Genomic DNA, 13782 nt, shown 5'->3' on the forward strand with positions numbered 1-13782 from the left:
GAAATAGACCAAAGTGCCAAACCAGTTGGTGAATTTGGTGGCAACAAAATGGGTGCTAGCAAAGATATCCACTTCCAATGCCCTGTCAAGATTCAACATCATGGTAATCCCACCAAAAGCACCTTTAGACTCACAATAAGTGTAGCTAGCACCTAGCCAGACATAACTATCCACTCTCGAGAAGACTTGTGTGATCGTTTGAACTTCCTATTAAAGAAACAAATCAGCCTTGAATTCAATCATCTTTTGTTTGATTTCATATTATTTCCAAGGGCTATTCAGCCCTCTAACATTCTAGGATATGACCTTCATCTTTTCCAACCCTGTGTTTCCTTCAAGGATCTTTGTTGTCGCTAAGGAATCTCCTTTTCTATTTCCTTTTGGAAAATGATCCTAGTCAAAGGTTGACCAATCCTCTCATCAGATCTGACATCCAATTTCTTCACTCTTTTTTTCTTCCTCTTTGGAACTATCTATTCAAAATCCTTGTTGAAAATATTTGGGTCCCTAGAAGTAGGTGAAATAAATTCAATATTGCTTGGTAGGGAAACCATAAGAGTTCCATTGTTAAATAGTGATCTAGCTCCCACATCAAGGAGTGGGTTGCAAGCATTCCCATTTCTCACCGAAGCCATATTATTTCTCAACAACCCCTCACCCAACTGCATTATCTCTAGGGTCTAGGTATCCAAAATTTCCCCCTCTTCATGCATAGTCATCTTCAAAGCCTCGGTCTTCTTACTATTTTCTCCTCCCCTTAGCTCTTGACTTAGGATTTCATAGGGGTACTAGATTTCTCCTCAATATTGTGGGTCTCATTTATCTGGACATCCCCCAAACCAAGTGGTTTCATACTTTTCAAGGTTTTTGGGATATCTTCCATCTTGACAATTTTTTAGCTTTCCACCACCTCAACACCTTGGGTTGAGACCTTGTTCTTGAGTTTCTCACTTATTGGGAAGTCAACAAAAAGATGTCCAAAATTGTTACACTTTTGGTAGAAGGGGGCAGCATTCTCATAAGTTAGTGATTACAACTAGGTACCTCATTTAGATCTTAGTCCCATCATGGTGGCAAGGGGTTTTATTCATTCTCACATTAACATAGATCCTAGCAAAGCCAAGCTTAATCTTTGACTAAGTTATCAAGTCTGCTTTTATGAAATGCGTAAAGGAGTTACCAATCCACCTAAAAACACACTCATTCCAATACTCTAAGGGAAGCTTGGGAGGGATATTTAGACTAGGGAAGATCTAAATAGATTGCATTCTGCATTAAATCTTGGTTTACACTTAGCCATCATCATGTGGTGTTTACCAACTCTCTAGGACCTAGCCAAGATTGAATACTACTCCAACTTAGCTATGAACCTAAATAGGAAAAGGTCATCCACCATCACAAAGATAGAAACAAAAATTATTAGTTTCCATTTAGTAGAGCACCATTTTCAAACCATGTCCATCATGGGTCAGAAAGAGACAAAGTTTCCAAAAAGGCTAAGGGTAAAACCTAAGCAAATCAAATCCACCACTGAATCTAAGAATGAAATCTTAGGTCTAGTGGGACCTAAGGACAACATGGGTTTAGCATTAGATTCCATAGGCATCTTTAAACCAACAAAAACCCCAAGATAGTTTGGTTTGGGAAACGTCGATGAAGTGTCCTCATTCGAGGAGACAATCATAGTTTGGGACCTAAGAAGGTGCAATCATCAGGGATGGAGCCAGAATTTGCCAAGATAGCAATAACCTCCTATAGAGAACAGTGACCACTTAGGCATTTTTCCACAAGTTCCAAATCTAGGTAGTCAGTGGTTGGATCTAGAGGGGGGTGGGGAGATCTATCCCTCCCAAGATTGAGAGGGCATGGAAGCAGGATAGGAGATGGTGGCACAGTTGTAGGTGGCATAGTGGGAAAGTTGTAGAGCATTGTCTATTGTTATTGTGAGATTAACTAGTCATTTTATCCCCTACAAGTCTAGCACTACTATTATGGGGGGGATTGAAGAGATGGGAAAAGTACAAGAAGTAGAAAATGAGCAGAATGTATGGGATACAATATATGGGGGTACCCTTGTCCCCTACATGGAGAGATTAAAATGGTCTAATCCTAACATGACTAAGAAGTTCATTCATGGTTCAAAAGAAGGAAATGGAAGCTTGGCAGGGAGACAATTGCAACTTTCGATGGAAGTTATTACAAAAATCACAAGGCTTAACACTAAAGGTATCCACATTTTTCTGATAAGAGGATATTTTATGATATAGTTAAAACTTTTCTTTAAAATACAAAGGGGAAGGTTAAAATTGTTAAGCATTCTAAGGGGGAAAAATGATTTCTAGTCTTTAAAGAAAATCTCAATGAAAGTCTTGATTGAGCTATCATAGAATACATCACTTTGGATGACCACTATGATAGGGTTTATTCGTATAATTTTTTTTTGATTAACCACTTCATGCATAAGAGAAGGGTTTTCTACTCCTTCTATATGTATTTTTTTCTTTAACTCATAGTATTAACTCCTTTCAAAAGAAAACAAGAAAGATTATTTTTTATGAAGGGATAATTTTGTACATTTTTTACTCAATTAAAAAGAAAATAGTGGATCATGTTAAACATGGGCTTTTGGATAAGAAATAGTTGTCTTATGTGCATAGTAGTAGCAAGCATAAGGGGAAGAGGATTCTTGGGGAACTAGAAATGGACTCTCATATTCTTGTTAACAATGCTAAGCAAAAATCAGATGACAATGAAATGGTGACTTAGTTGGAGGGTGAAAGTGTTGGAGAATAATGATGAGGGAGTGAGTGTGGATTCCTATTGGTTTGTAGAGAAATATTTTTCCCTGACCTTTCAATTCCCAGTATGTCTCCCCATCCTCTATAAGAGGAAAATGTCCCTCTACAAAGGCCCAATGAACACAAAAATGACAAGATTAACACTATAGAGGGAGAAGGGGAGTATAAAGAAACCCTGGTGTTGTTTGATTATGTAAATTTTGTAATGCATGAAACTCCCATTTCTCCCTAGTGCTTTACTAGTAAGGATGTTGAGATCATAAACAAGGATGAGTTTGAGAAAAAAAAGTTGAGGATGCAAGGAAAGTGAGAAATGATAAGTGCATCCCCCTATGACGACTATTGACATGGAGGATGCAAATGTTATAAGTGTAAAAGATGATCTAAAAGACATGACGGTGGAACCATACTTTGGGGTTCTCTATACTACCACTCTCATTTCTTTATACTCCTTTCATATGGAGAAATGAACATTCAATTCTATCAAAAACCTCAATATCAACTACTAAGCCCTCACTAGTAAACATTATGAGATATAGGGGAACATGTAGGACACTTTTGATGAAAGGGAGGTTGGGCATATGGAAAACTAGAATAGGAACATGGAGGATCTATAAGGGAGGGTAAGCAGAATGGAGAACTCTATTAAAAGATTTATTAAGAGCTACAAGGATATTATGTCTACATCTTTCTACTTTTTGAAAAGGCTTGTGGGTAAGGTCAATCGAGATTCTTGTAAGCTATGCTATTCTTGGATATTGAGATTAGTGATCATGTTGGTCAAGGGGACAGACCTAGTATGTGCATGAGGTCAAGCTAAAAGAAGAAGCAGGTTGTTGACTTCCCTTTGGACATGGTGATCTTAAAGTAAGTAGTCTAGAAGATATATGATCTCTGGTACTCTTTCGATGGATTTTTTTTGTCTCTTCTATATTTCTATTTTTTATTATTTGGTTGTGGCTAGTTTATGGTCTTAGTTCCATTTGGTTTTGTTTCAAGTTATTGGCTTGGCTAGCATAGATGGTTAAGTGGAATTCAATGTTTAATCTATTGTAATGACTTTATGGGGTTTTGTAGGTCCTATTAAAACCTATTTTTACACTTTAATAATAAAAAAAATAGGGATATATAAACTAGCATGTTAAATAAAAATTCCACATATTCACTTAGGTGTGTGTCTCCTACCTAGTCAAACTCCCTTTTTTAAAAATATATAGGCATAAAATCACACAAAAAATTAACTTTTTGACATAATGCCTATCTTTAAGTAAAAGTTAACCATACTTTCTCAAGAGCATAATATGTATTTTACAGTGAAAGAATAAATTTATTTTAGTAAAAATTACCATAATTTGTAAAAGAAATAGAAAAGATGGATGAAACTTAGATATGTATCCTCGGATAGTATTTTTTCCTCCCCTATCTAACTCCTTTTTTTGGTTCTATGTCTCTATTTTTTGTTCTTTCTTTATATCTCCATCCATCTATAAAAATAAAAAATTGTCGCTAGACTTCTTTTTTAATAAAAAAACTCTAATATGTTACATGAGAGGGAGTTTTTTATTTATTACATATGGGTTGTATTAAATGGTTAAGAGTAAGTTGGGAAACTTGATTCTTCTTGTCGATTTTTTTCCTATATATATATATATATATATATATACATTATTTTGATATTTTGTAGATAAATATATAAAAGGGAGATTTAAAAAAATATTATTAACAAATCCATTCTACTTGATATATTTTTCAACTTTCACAATTTGTCAAGGATAAATAATGTTTTTGATTAAGAAGGCAAGGATTGGCAGGCCCCTAAAACCTAGTATGCTAGTAAACTTCCCACAAAAGAACAACAAAGAAAAGCATAGCTAAGGGAAAAAAGCTTCCAAAGCTAAGTGCTAGGGATTTGAAAGGAACTCAAATCCTTGCAGGGTTTTTCAGAAGGACCCCCAACTATAAATGAATTTCCTAAGGATTCCAAAACTATGAAGACTACCAAAACCACAATGACTTCTCAACCAAAATGACTAATAACTAGCAAGTCCCCTTTAAAATTAATAGGATGACTTACTACCACAACAAAGAAACTAGAAATAGTAATTACCCATAAATAAAAAATAATTTGTCATTTAATAAAAATCTAAGAAGGGACCAAACCAATAGGGAGAAAAACTCTAAATAGAAAAAAAATATATAGAGACAAAACCAAAATAACTCTATGGCTTCAAAATAGAGAGTTTGTTCTCCACCTCCACCAAACATCATTGCCCAACATTTATTCAACAACCAAACTGCTAAAGATCAATAAATAGCACACCTCCAGAGAGTTAACAACCAAGGATTAGTTATAAAAATAGGACATCTCCCAACCATGAGAGTGTAGAGCAACACCACAAAAGGAAATTAGCTCAGAAGGATAGCAAAGAAGCCAATAAATGTCTTCAAGGAACCACTAGTGTATTCTCCAAGAGAGATCAAACATCTGCAAGAGAAGCCAAAAACCACCAAAGGCCAAAGCCCCAAAACCTAAAAAGGCTCTTGAGAGAAAGAAAACCAACCCCCCTTGGCATCCAACACCACATGGAAAATATCATACCAAAAGGGGCAACCACCATCACAAATAAAATGGAACAAAGACCAACCAAGAACCAAACTAGGCAAAAAAAAAAAAAAAAAACTCCTGAACATTCCCCCAGGCCAACATGGGAACAATAGACAACAATGAAGGGAATGCAAGAAGCCCTCTAGGGATGGCGAAGAACTAAACATAGCGGGGCTAGAAATAGCATAAATGCCACATAAGGGTGCCTCCTCACCAACCAAAAATCTAGTAGCCATGACAATAGAACAACAACAACAACTAACATGAGGAAACAACCCACTCCCCACGATCTAGGCCACAAGCACAAAATATGAGTGACATAGCCCTAACAACATTATAAGGAGAAAACCCCCAAAATTATTGGAATGTCTTTGGAATCGAACAAAAATGAAGAGTCCAAGGATCCTTTAGGCCCAACAAAGCATAAGAAGGGCTAAGAAAGGCCAAAGAACCCTTTTCTGCATAAGGAATAAGAGAACAAAGTTCATCCCCCAAAACACCTCAAAACTAGTACCACTGAGAAAATACTGAAACAAAAAAACCATGGTTGCTAACAATAGACAAAAGAAAATAGAACCAGGGTTTGTCTAGTGACTCTAGCACATAGATTGACATCCAAGGGGGAAAAAAATTCCCACACCCCTACACACATCTTCCCAACCACATCCATAACAAGCATCATAGGAAGCACCAACAAAGAACCTGCATCGTCTAGGCCATCATTGTCTTCCTCCTCACTACCATCACTAGACTTACAAACCCTAGCCACACAAAACACATCCATTGATATTGGTTAACTCTCCTGCATGTTATGCAAGGATAAATAATGTTAGTCTTTATTAGTAGATGTTTCAATTATGTTTTATGATTCTAGGATAAAATAACTATTGCTATAGAAATATGAAATGTCCTTCTAGTAATGAAACACAAAATATGTAAAATTACAGTTTTATCAATAAGATAAGTAAACTATATAAATCTATTAAAATAAACATAAATAATCATCTAGTGAAGTGATTGTGTGAGTTCTAGATTCCTATCATTCCTATTATTGTCATAGTTCTAACCTCTTGTACTGAAGCTGTAATGAACCTTTTTGAGGGTTTGTCATTTTTTCCGACTTTCCTTTTTGTCCACTCTTTCCATGCTTAGTATTTGTAACCCAATTCCTGGTTGTTCGTTCCCTGTATGCTCTCTATTGTTGGTTTTTCCTTATCATTCCTCAATGCCCTTCGGTGGTGTATGTTTCTTTTTTCCAATCTAAATAAAATTTTATAATATTTGATATATGATTGGAAAAAAGAAACATACACCACTGAAGGGCATTGAGGAATGATAAGGAAAAACCAACAACGGAGAACACATAGGGAATGAACAACCAGGAATTGGGTTACAAATACTAAGCATGGAAAGAGCAGATAAAAGGAAAGTTGGAAAAAATGATGGACCCTCAAAAGGGTTCATTACAAATGGTATCAGAGCTGGTTCTCTTGCCAGTCTATAAAATTTTATCAGAAGATTTATCAAAATATTAATAATTATATGAAATAGATGGGTGAAAAATAAAGATTATCTAATTCTGGTGACATAATGTACTGAATGTCAATTCAGAATTATTCTACAGAACTCCTTGGATATGAAGGGGAACTAGGTTGAAAATATTTGAAGTTTTGAGGCATAGCTTCAATTGACAGGAACATATCGGATCAAAAAATAATAATGTTGAACTTTTCATTTGGCCAAGTCACTGGATTCTATTGATATAAGGTCTCTGAAGATTTAATAGCAAAGAAAAGATATGGAAAAAGGGGATACAAATAAAAGAAAAAGTCACAAACAAATGACCCCTAAAAAGTCATTACAAATGGAAGGACCTAGGAGAAAACATATTTACAGTAAGAAACCCTAATGTCCCAAAAGGGGACATTACTTGTTCACAAAACTTGCAACACTCAAATTTGAGCATCAATGTCAGTATAGAAATCTATTAGAAAAAATTCAATAATATCAATAATTATGAGTCTTTCAACAATCATCAAATCACTAGTATGTAATTGTGATTCATTGTAAAAATAATCCTGATAAAATGGAAATTTATTTTTTATATTTTTAATTTTCATATAAGAACTTTAAATAATGAGAATATTTATCATGCTAGTTGCTCAATAAAGTATAATTATTATCTAAAGACAAACTAAAAGTGAAGTGGGGAAGCCTCCTCCTTAGAGATCTTAAGTTCAAAATTCGCATTGTTACAATATAAATAAAAGATAAAAAATGGAACTAATAGACGTCCCTTGGCATTCATCGATTTTTAAATAAAAAGATACAAAAATTGACTAGAGTAACTTTTCGTTTAGGCATGGCACGGACCAGATTTCTCAATGTGCGGGACACTCTATCCCTCAACTACATTAGGGGTCGTTTGGCAATAGGAATACAAGTGGAATAGGCATATTTATATTATCAATATTTTGATTTCTCTATTTGCATGCACCAACTCAAAATTGGAATAGGAATAAAATTGGAATATGTATTTCAATTTTGATCTAAAAATGAGCATTTTCTATTCCACCTAAATAGGTGGACAAGGAATACGTATTCTTATTCCAATTTTTATTATTTTAGTAAATATAAATTTTTTAGTCTGTGAATTCCACATCAATTTCTAAGTGAACCAAACAAGAATAGAAATACATAACCCCATTTTCTATTTGAGATTCGAGAATAAGTATTTCTATTCCCATTTTTATATAATCCATGGTCCACTAGTATTCCTGACTAATCCAATGCTGAGAATGGCTTTTGATCTAGTTGAAAACCCAGTTGTGCCACGTTTGATCATTTAATTTATAAGCAGATACATCCAAAAATGAGAATGGCTTTTAATATAGTTGAAAACCAGTTGTGCCACGTTTGATCATTTAATTTATAAGCAGATACATACAAAAATCAGAGCGAACTGCAGGTTTTAAAAGACCAGGTGGCGTGGCGTGGCCGGTAATGATTTGTTTGATTGGTCAAAAGCTGAAGATAGTGGTCAGCCTTGTGAAGGATTAATTAATAGATAGCCGTCCTGCTTGTGAAGGGTTAATTAATTTATTCGAAAGGGATGACCAAGGGATTGAAATTTGTTCTGCGGAGAGCGGCAATAGGCAGCTAAATTTTGCAGGAAAGAGAAATCATGGGCGAACAGAGGAGACCTCACACTGTTCTGGTTCCCTTCCCCGCCCAAGGACATATCAATCCCATGATGCGGCTGGCCAATAAACTCGTTGATCAAGGATTTCTTATCAGTTTCGTCAACACCGAATACAACTACTCTCGTATTGCACGGGCCAACAAATCCATTTACAAAGATTCTTCTCATCGTCATATTCGCTGGAGAGTCGTCTCGGACGACCTTCCTCCCACCGACACTCGGACAGACATTGCCAAGTTGTGTCATGTGACAGAAAACATCATCGTCTCCTTCATCGACAAACTGATCGGGGAGATGAAAGAGTAGGACCCTCTGGAGAACATCTGTTTGATAACGGACTGCATGGCTTCCACCGCTTTAGATGCCGCCAAGCGCCACGGAATTCCAATGGCTGCTCTCTGGACCTCGCTCACTGATGCAGAAGCATCCAGCAATTAATAATATTTTTAGACTATATGTTGTTATTATGCATTGTAATGTGACTTAAAAAGCCGTTTCATGTCTTTGCAGGTTCCGTAAGTTAAAATCATAGTAGTTTAAATAATCTAGATATAATAAATAAAGGGTTTATATTATCATGTGGTTAGTAATTAACTGATTCAGTTTCGAGTATATTGGAATAAGGGAAGTTGAAGGTTAGTTTTAGAAAATGGTTATCGGATGTGGAAAAGTTTTTTATCTCTGTAATGGGAAACCGAGAATAGAAAAAGGGGGAAGGAAGTCTCGATAAAGAGACAGAAGGATGTAATGAAAAGAGAATAATGACAATGGTGATGGGATTGTCTGGGAACTATTTATCTATTACAGTATTTGTTGTTTTGAATCGACATTGAAGAATCTATTTTGATCGATTCTTGATATCAAATTTTGTTGAAGTTGGATCAGTTTTTAATAGATTGTTTTATAATTTCATTGGGCTCAATTAATTTTACCGTTGTGCACTCTGCATCAAATTGGTATCAGAGCACAACAAAAGGTCTGGGAAGAAGATCTAGGATTTGACAGGTTGAAGGTCCCTTGTTGATGCTTGGAGTTGAACTATCCTTTGAGAGTGTTCCAAGGTGCTGGTTGGATATCTAACGAACCCTAGATTGGTTTAAGAAGATGGTTTTGACAAGGAGTGAAAGAGAAATGATTAAGGCATTGAAGGAGTACTTGTATGACGGTAAGAAAGAGAGAGAAGAAAGGAAAAGAAAGAAGAAGGAAGAAGAAGCAAGAAAGAAAGAAATAGAATAGATGAGACAAGAGGAGTTGAGAAGCCTAAGACGAGTTTTGGAAGAACAAGAAGAAGAAAGTTACAAGAATCTTAGAGAAGAGTTAGATAAGAGTATTGCAAAGTGGGAGAGGATAGCATTGCTTTTGGAGAAAGTAGTAGATGAAGATGAAGTTGTTGATGAAGACAAGGATCAAGAAGTGGTACACATTTCATTGGAAGGGCATGGACAGCACATGAATGCTGGTGTAGAAAGTGAGAGTGGGAGTGAACAACAAGAGGTTGTTGTTGAATCTTGTGAGGAAAAGGTTTTTGTGGATGAGGGAGAGTTGGTGACAAGTATGGTCGAAGAAATGATTTGCCCAAATGATGGAGATGTTGACAAAAATGATCAAGATAGAATGGACATAGTCCAAAGATTACAAGCTGAGGAGAAGACTATTAATGACAGGGATGAAGTATTTGTTGATCAATGTGATGCTCTAAATATATATAAACAAGAAGAAGATCAGATTGTGTATCACGTAGATTGGTATTTTTATGCAAGTGATATGCAGTTGGCAAATGTATTTGTTCTAGGATTCAACAAAAATACCATGAAGGGTATTCGTTATAAAGTTTTGAATCAACATGTTGTGGGGAGTGCATCAAATCAATCTTTCTTATGGTGACAACATTACCTACATACAATTGGAGAACTCGGAAGAAGATCACATCAATTCAACGGGACTCAAATTTTTCTGTGCCCAGAAATATGATGCAGGAGCATCCAGCAATTAATAATATTTTTAGACTATATGTTGTTATTATGCATTGTAATGTGGCTCAAAAAGCCATTTCATGTCTTTGGGGGTTCCGTAAGTTAAAATCATGGTAGTCTAAATAATCTAGATATAATAAATAAAAGGTTTATATTATCATGTGGTTCGTAATTAACTGATTCGATTTCGAGTATGTTGGAATAGGGGAAGTTGAGGTTAGTTTTAGAAAATGGTTATCAGGTGTAGAAAAGTTATTTATCTCTGTAATGGGAAACCGAGAATAGAAAAAGGGGGAAGAAAGTCTCGATAAAGAGATAGAAGGATGTTTTATAGTTTCATTGGGCTCAATTAATCTTACTGTTGTGCGCTCCGCATCACTCACTGCCACCTATGCGCTTCTCTAAAATTCGCCCAATCTCATCTCCTTCTCTCTTCTCCCTTCAAACGGTAAGCCACATGACAATTCCTTCCAATTTCACAGATTGCAATGAAATTCTGTAACAATGGATTATTTTTTATTTTGACTACTTCACAGGAGTGCCCAAGGACTTTAAGATGGTGAAATACCTTTCCTCCATGCCTCCACTCTTCTCTGCGCACCTTCCTTGGGCGGTTGGATTCGCTGAAGCCCAGCAAGAGTTTATCTTCCGCTTCATTGAGCGTTACATGAAAAGAGTGAGGGAGCTGAAATGGGTGTTGTTCAATTCTTTCTTTTATCTTGAAGCCCCTATCGATAGCCTAGTTTCCCAAGGAGCTTCGGTTTGATCAATTGGTCCCTCTATTTCTTTTCCCCGTCTCAACGGGCAAGACCATTCTGAAATCACGGCAAACGTCTGGACGGAGGAGGCAGAATGTTTGGAGTGGCTGGACAAGCAGTCTCCGCAGAGTGTGGTGTACGTGTCTTTTGGGAGCCTTGTAATAGTGAACCAGAGACAGTTGGAAGAATTTGCACTGGGTTTGGAGGCCACTCAGAAACCGTTTCTGTGGGTTCTGAGAAGCGATCTGATGGACGGGTCAAGCGCGATACTTCCTCCAGGATTCATTGAAGCCACCAGAGATCGTGCATTTTTGTGTCATGGTGCCCACAGACGAAGGTTCTTTCTCGTCCTTGTATTTCTTGTTTCAACACACACTGTGGATGGAATTCCATAGTTGAGAGCATCGCCAATGGAGTACCGATGCTCTGCTGGCCTTACTTCGCAGATCAGTTTTTGAGCTGTGTTTATGTGGTAGACGTGTGGAAGATTGGGCTGGCATTTATTGTAGATAGCGATGGAATTGTAAGAAATGGAGAAGTCGAGAAAGCGGTGGGAATGGTAGTTGAAGATGATAAGATGCAGAGGAGGGTGATGAAGTTGAGCAAGGAAGCAAGAGATGCAGTGAAGGGCGAAACGGGATCGTCATATGTAAATTTTCAAAGCTATGTGAAGGCGACGGAGGAGGAAGTTTGTGAAAAATAACTATTATTTGTTGATGTAATGGAACATGAAATCTGCATCAGCGCTGTCTATCTTTACCAAGAAATAAAGGTTCAGCCCATAGGGCATGATGGAAGGAAAGATGATGTTTGAAATCTTAATTCTAAGGAATCTTTTTTCTTGTGTTCAATTCATTTTGATTGACTCTCCAAAGCCAAGTGAGCGATATTTATTTGTGGACACTTGTAGGTATATTCAATGAGAAAAAGTCTTATCTATTCAAGAAGCGTTGATTGGAACGAGATCCTCTGAGTTGTGTAGTGGGCTAATTTATAGATAATCTGAATATAGACAAATACGTATAGGAATTCATAAAAGTTATTGCACATCTTTGGAAGTAATTACCGAATAGATCAAGGTATGGCTACAGTAAAAATTCTGAAGTTATTTTTTACGAGCATAGCTCAACTCCGCATCTACCTTGTAACATTCTTTTAGGTTGCTATTTTTAATATTAATCATGATAGAGTGACAGGGAGACCTATTTTTATAGGCATAATGTGGAAGTGCTTCAACAGGTGTAAAACTTAGTTAAACAAATTTAAGTGATAGTACTATCAATTAAAAAAAATTATGTTTAAAGGTATGTAAAGTTAAACATAATATACAAGTACATCAAATGTCACGTGGTATAACGAGAATGCATACTCATCATTTGCACATGTCACAAGGTATGAAATGCTAAAAGAATATACATCATGATAAGATACAACATCCATTAGGATCTCAAATAACCAAAGTACAAAATGTCTGAATATGACCATACACCATAATCAAAACATAAGAAAGATAGAACAACTTCACAAGGTACATCCAGCTGTCTAATCTCAATGGTATAAGAGACACTACTACCCTACCTCGTGGAACATAAATGGCCCACTCCTACCGTTCTAAGGAGATAATCTCAAGTCCCAAATGGATAACAATCCAAAACTCATAACAAGAATCTAGGTCAATGAATCTTGATAGCAATTTATCTCAAAGGTGCCAAGTACAAAAGTAACATTTAACCCCAGAGGCAACAAGACACATAGGAAACCTCATATACATGTGAGAAAGTGTCATCATGTGAGTAAACTCTAAGGTTACCCAAGGTAGACTCTCTGGACTTTGACCCCTTAGTGACTCTATGTAGTATCAATATCCTTTCTTATAGACAATAAATACTAACAAGGCAAGGTCACAACCAATCATACTCTCTACTTCCATCCTAGCCTATTCTAGCACTCAAGGCTTATGTGAGCTAGCACATTGATTCTTGTTAGTTCATTTTAACCCCAATAACGAAAATGTTAGCACTTATTCATACAACTTATAATGGGTTACCTAGGCAACTTTTTTAAGGCTCCAACCTCCATTGCAAGCCACTACCCAACATACATATAGGTAACCTATCCTAAGGTCACAAAAATATATCTTATAAAATCACAATATTCACCTCAATCCTATACATGTAACTAGAAATCACCAATCGATAACTACTCAAAATCTCACAAGTTACATCGAGAAAATTACAACACATGAGCTTGCAAAGAAGAACTAGATCTCATCATAGAAATATGTGAATATAACACATTGGTTGGGAATAATATAATTGTGACAAAACAACATCACATAACAACCTCAAATAAGATGGCATAGGGTAGATAACTAGGAGGTTACCTCTAGCTAATTCTTCAACCTTTTTGTTACTTGGGGCCAGGCCCCATTCTTTTTTGGTTGCTA

General features: G+C 36.2%; 1 pseudogene; it reads left to right on the plus strand.

Moving 5' to 3' along the window:
• The first annotated feature begins 8587 nt into the window (after positions 1-8587).
• LOC149533929 (UDP-glycosyltransferase 85A5-like) lies at positions 8588-12039 on the plus strand (annotated as a pseudogene).
• The last annotated feature ends 1743 nt before the right edge of the window (positions 12040-13782 follow it).

The sequence above is a fragment of the Cupressus sempervirens genome, chromosome 10, assembly GCF_028749045.1.
Source record: "Cupressus sempervirens isolate cs-2001-9-10 chromosome 10, ASM2874904v1, whole genome shotgun sequence".
NCBI classification, from domain to species: Eukaryota; Viridiplantae; Streptophyta; class Pinopsida; order Cupressales; family Cupressaceae; genus Cupressus; species Cupressus sempervirens.